Source organism: Oreochromis aureus, linkage group 3, assembly GCF_013358895.1.
Source record: "Oreochromis aureus strain Israel breed Guangdong linkage group 3, ZZ_aureus, whole genome shotgun sequence".
In the NCBI taxonomy this organism is placed as follows: domain Eukaryota; kingdom Metazoa; phylum Chordata; class Actinopteri; order Cichliformes; family Cichlidae; genus Oreochromis; species Oreochromis aureus.
In genome coordinates, this window is record NC_052944.1 from 127,040,993 (window position 1) to 127,046,992 (window position 6,000).

Here is a 6,000-nt window from a genome sequence, read left to right on the forward strand (position 1 = left end):
ACAAGATAGAAATTTAGGAGTAACATGGCCTTACAAACCCAACAGTGAGATCTTAAGAGATCCACAGCCTACGGCTCTTCAATGGGGTGTCACAGGGTCCCCGGGGAAAATTGTAAACGTAAAATAATAAAATAAATATTCTTCTGTAGCAATAACAAAGTATAACATAAATTATTCTGTAGCAATTACACAAGATATCCAGTAATGTCCCTGCCTACAATTAAACACATTCACTTACCATCTGCTGTGGCAAATGGCTGCAAGGTTTTGACCACAAACTAGTCACTGCTCGGTGACATGCGGGCCTGAAAAGAGACGCTACCGGTAGACTGCAGCGACAACTGCCAGCGAGCGCCAGTCAGACTCTGTCTGTCTCATCACGGTCACCTAAATGCACAGTAATGGCAGGTTTTGTAATAAAGCAGATCGCGCTAACATAATATGCACTGTTAGTTGATTATTTACCTGCCACATTAACGGGAGAGGACGTGCAAACGTTACCGCTGCTGCTGCTGGGTTGAGATTCACGAGTCCGGAGCGGAATTAAAGACATTCATTTAAGTTCATCGCGTGTTTTGTGAGCAAATGCTTTTGCATATTCGTAGTGTTTCCTCCCTTAATGAAATATCTACTTTGCAAGTATTGCAAGTTGCCCTGTTGTCATCCGTTCTCGTAAAGTATAAACAAACTTTTAAGCGTTTGAGCCGCTTAGGCGCCGTGTTTCCTGCCAGGTACGCTCCGACGCTCCGCAACGTGGTGACGTCATTCGGGGCGACTGGAATCGATAAGGGAATCATTTGCAAAAATGGCAAACGATTCCAAGGAATTGAAACAGTGGGAACCGGTTCTCAACAAGAACCGGTTTTCGATACCCATCCCTATGCAGCACAGTCTATAAAATCAATGGGGGAAGTTGTAGACCGGCAACTCTTAAAGGACACACAGCTGAATCAGAATCTGAATCAGGTTCTGGTCCAGGTGGGTTCCTGTGAATAATGATGGAGCAGTGATGTGAGTGCTGAGCTGTGACATGGAGAAGAGTCATGGACAGTTAGAGATGGTCATCTCACCTCTGAGCTTTGGTCTGGCTCTCATGTTCCCCACACAGAGTGCTTTTAGAGGGAGGGACTCCCTCCTCTCTGTCCTCACACTGATCCATGCTGCTCAATTCAGCTCACACACACTTTCTACCTTCACCTGCAGAGGAAACACAAATCATTCATGTGCACATCGACTGAAATCCTCCTTTCCATCATGTGTGCTGTCCAAATATCAGCTGCTTCTTTCCTGCTTCATCTCAGTGTCAGCTAAGAGAATGACAAACCCACTATGTGTCAATATTTGATGGATGATGACATAGAAATGTGAAATGATATTGACTTAAATCTGTCCTGGTGATAAAGAGAAGCTTTGATGAGTTGTGATTGTCTGAGGTGTTACTAGGATGTAGAAACACTGGGGCTCAGCCCAGAAATCTTTGCTATTTTCACTTGATAACAGCAGCTGTTCAAAGTTACTGAGCGTGTTTGACAGTAAATGAATGTAAATGTGAGACACTGTGTGATCACAGCTAAAGGCTGCAGTCAGCTGTGTTAGAGCATCTTTCAGACAATGATCCTTTAATAAACACTCAGAGCTCCATGTTAATGAAGCAGTCATGGGTGAGCTTGTGTGCTGACATGTTCACAGTGTGAGTTCAGCTTTTAAAGGCTTCGTGTTTCATATTACACTTCCTCCTCCTCACAGTCGGCCTCATTTCACAGCTGCAACTAAATTTCCTGAAGAAAATCCACAAACAGCTAAAAGCGAAGCATCACTTCCTGTGTGGGGAGCCAACAGTCTGTTTACATGTCATATCTGAGTTACAGCTAGAATAAATAATCATTTACAAAGTCTGCTGCTCTCTGTGTAACCATCTGACCATCAACTAACTCTGTGCTGCTGCTGCTGCTCTCATTCACACAGTGCTCATGTAGATTTTAACTTTTTTAAGAGCTCTTAGCATGCTCTCTTACTAGCTTAGCGTCAGAGCTCTGCAGGTGTCTCGTGTGTAAATATTAATCACAGTGACAGTAAAGGAGGTAAAGGGCTGTGACGTCATCACGTACGCTGCGTCCTGTGTGGACTCTGAGTGAACTCACAAAGTACAAACTACAAGTACACAAACACGAACGTAGCTCAGAGTGGCGGACACACTCGGCCTCGTTGGTCCAGCTGTGAGTCCGTTACCGTGAACTATGGAGCGGCAGATTTGTGCAGGAACTAAGCTGCACACAGCTGATGTTAGCCAGGAAAACATTACACACTAACTTTAATTGAGAGACCGGAAATACAAACACACACAGTTTGTTGTGTGAAGAAATCAAACATGAGCTGAACAAACAGTAAAGTTCCTAAAGACAAACTGTTAAAGGAGGAAACAAAGCAAACTTACAGTTTCTTCACCAACAACAAGCTCCACTCCACAGCTGGACACTAAACACGGACACACAGGTGAGCTGCTTCCTGGAAGGAGGCGGGGCTCCACCTGAAGCGCAGCACAGGTGGGAGGGGCTCAGCTGTGTGTGTTGATGTGATAACTTTAAAAATATGCCGTCTGACTGCTCAGACTGAGTCAGAGTAAAGTTCACATGCTGACGTGTGAAGACAAGAAACCTTGTTGTAGCTGCAGGTGTGAACACACTGATCCCAGATCAGCTCTGCTGTATTTGTAACATGAACGTTTCTGCTGCAAAGCTTCAAATGTTCAGCATGTTTCTCTGTTTCCAGTCTATAGATCCAGTCACACTTTCTACCTTTACCTGTGTAGAAAAGACTGAGAGCAGAGCTGAAACCAACCGTCCAATCAGTGAGCAGCATCAACACCTGAGCTTCATTCAGACTCTGTTATTGAAGATGTTGTTGGTACAAAGTTCATCTGCTGCTCACATGAATCCATGAAAGATTTATTTCACTGAATGTTTCTTCAAAGCTCATTTCAACCTGTTGAAGTCATGAATGAAAGTGCAGACTGAGAGTGGATCACATGATGTTTAAGGTGTGTCATGTGATATGTTCAGTATTGTCACACATGTCTAGATTGTCCCTGATATCATAACTGCTCAAACACTGATGATTATATTTGAAGAATTATTACTGATGGCAGCAAAGTTTGAATGGAGCTCTCTGTCTGTGCTGATTTGTCGCCCTCTGGAGGTCAAAACACAAACTGCACGATGTCACTGTAACCACCACAGTGACAGGAAGTGTTTTTAAATGATGAAACACTGAAATGATGCTAACGGCTGTCGTTACGCTCACTGATAGTCAGAGATAGGCAGTAATGCGTTACTGTAATCCGATTACTTTTTTCAAGTAATGAGTAAAGTAAGGGATTACTATTGCAAAAACAGTAATTACATTACTATTACTTTCCCGTAAGCACGCTGCGTTACTGCATTACTAAAACCGCGATTTTTTTGCAAGTGTCTCATGACAATGACGTAAGCGAGTGTGACGTTCGTGGCAACAGCTGTGTGCAGATCAACATAATATAATAATAATATATATAATATATATACTCAATAATATATGGAGTGCGGAGAGAGTATGAGCGTGCAGCATTTAAGGTGTGGAAGTACTGACCTTACTTTGAGTCTGATTCCGTAAAAAGTGACAAAAATATTAGCATCCACTGTTCACTGCGTGGGAAGAAAACTTATTTTTACAGTGAAAAAAACCCCTAAACTTCCGAGCAAGCACCGACTATGCTGCCACGGAATGAGAAATTCACAGAGAAACTCATGATTCTTCCACTAACCGTTGCGCTACACCTGCACCAGGGCAAACATCCGCCATCCCAGGTGAAAATAGAGCAACAGGACCGCTGAGTCTTTGATTTTATTTATTTTCTGCTGTGTTTCACTTGCATTTATTTGAGAGTGTAAACACAAAAAAATATATTATTTCATGTGCTGGAATGTGCAGAAAATAGGTTTAAATGTTAAACACATTTCTTCCAGTCAGAGAATGTTGCATATAATTAAATTTTTGCTTGATGCATAAAGTTAAAAGATTAAAACTGATAAAACCAAATTTTAAAAAACGACTTTTCCATTTGATTACATTTTGTATGATGGATTATGCAGAAAAAGTAGAATTGGGCTGAAAGATCTATCGCTTTATCACCTATTCAGGTTGTAAATCGTGTTTTTAAAAAGTAACTGAGTAACTAAGTAACTAGGTAATTAATTACTTTTGAAAATAAGTAATCAGTAAAGTAACGGGATTACTTTTTTGGGGAAGTAATCAGTAAATAGTTACTGATTACTTTTTTCAAGTAACTTGACCAACACTAAGAGACTAACATTTGATCAGCATTTGATTGTTATTATTATATATCCTGTTTATGTGGATGCACTTTTCTATCAGTGCTGAAGCAGACGTCACTGATCACATGACTCTGAGGGATGTTTCCAGCACCTCGCTGAATCTGAGCCATGAAGATTTAAGGCGGCTCTGAAAGCAAAGCAGGTCTGAGCCTGTGTTAGCAAGCTGTACCTAATAAAGTGGCAGTAAGGACTCAGTCAGTAATGATCAGAGCCAGCAGGGGGCAGCACAGAGAGGTGAGGTGCTGTCAGAGAAGCAGGCTGACATCAGACTGGTCATATTCCATCATCTATACCTGAAATAATCATCAAACACACGCAGAGCAGAAACATGTGGAAACATCTGGAGCTCAGTCTCAGTTTGAGAGTCATGTGGTCAAAGCGAGGCCATGGTACTCTGACAGAGAGCGAGCACAGTTATCCTAATGTGTGACATCACTTCTAACCAGAGAGCATTCAGCTTTCACAGCAGCCAACATCCTGTCACACTGAGCATGTGCAAACACAGCTCTCAGCTTCCATCACTCAGCTCCACCCTCCACTTAAAAGCCCAGAACAAAGCTTGTGACCAACACAGCGCAGACAGAGGTGATGTTCACGCTCTGTTGCTGGGTGGGAAACTCACCTGTATTTCCATGGAAACAGACACAACCAGAGTTACAGGTTAAATCCCCCTATACAATAAAAAGAGTGTTCGCTAAAAACCCTGCCGGCAGAAATAAGTCTACACTGTAAACACAAAGGCTAAACAAATGTTTCCATATGCTAAAATTCTCATAATCCCACGGTCCAGCCACACGCGGGCAGATGTTCCTTATCTGAAACAGGAGAGGAATTTCTCTTCCGGGATGGAAACCATGCCAGCCAGAAGAACAAGGGGGTGGGGCTCCTGTCGCAGACCTGTCTCCTCCTGACAGCGCGTCACAGCCCCGCCCCACTCCACACCTGAACACGGCCTCCGTCGTAGCACCGCCAGATGCAGGCAGAGGGAAACCCCTGCCCTGCTGTGGATTGCATCGCCTCCCACTATGCTGGCTTGCACGCGTTTCTTTTCCTCCTGCTCGCCTTTCGTGCGTCGCCTTCCCATCTCTGCCTCACCATTCCTGCTCTTGCTCTTGACGAAGGCGGTCGCACTTTTCTCCTCTCCTCCTCTCCTCTCCCTTAGCTTCCCTGCTTAGCGTCTTGTGTCCTTGTCTAGTCTCGTGGGTTTTTTTGTATTACTTTTCCCTGGAACACTTTCTCACAGTCTGTTCTCTAAAACCTAAAAGAGGAATTATGGATTAGATCAACTGGTCTCTGAATGCAATTGACACGCCTTTCTCAATGAGAAGTTTGGGCTTGGGTGAGCCTGACTGCTGAAGATATCTACCTATTCGGAACCATGATAACAGGGTTCTGGCTGATCGGAGCTGGCTTGGCCCTGGCTTATCGAAGATTAAAGGAAGCGGAACCAGCTGTTCAAACCTCCACAAGGCTGCCCGCTGGGATTGAAACGATGGGAGAGGTGTGAGTTTCTCAAAATGGGCTCATTGAGTGCAGCACGGAGAAGCCTACGACTGCCGTGAATACTCAGAATAAGATCTCTGAGTGCAAACTGGATTACGTCTCGGAAGGGCTCGCTCGGAATAACATC

The 6,000-nt window shown here is 43.7% G+C and overlaps 1 pseudogene; it reads right to left on the reverse strand.

Moving 5' to 3' along the window:
* The window catches only part of LOC120435272, a 116,804-nt pseudogene extending 111,350 nt beyond the window's left edge, over window positions 1-5,454 (reverse strand).
* Window positions 5,455-6,000: the final 546 nt, after the last annotated feature.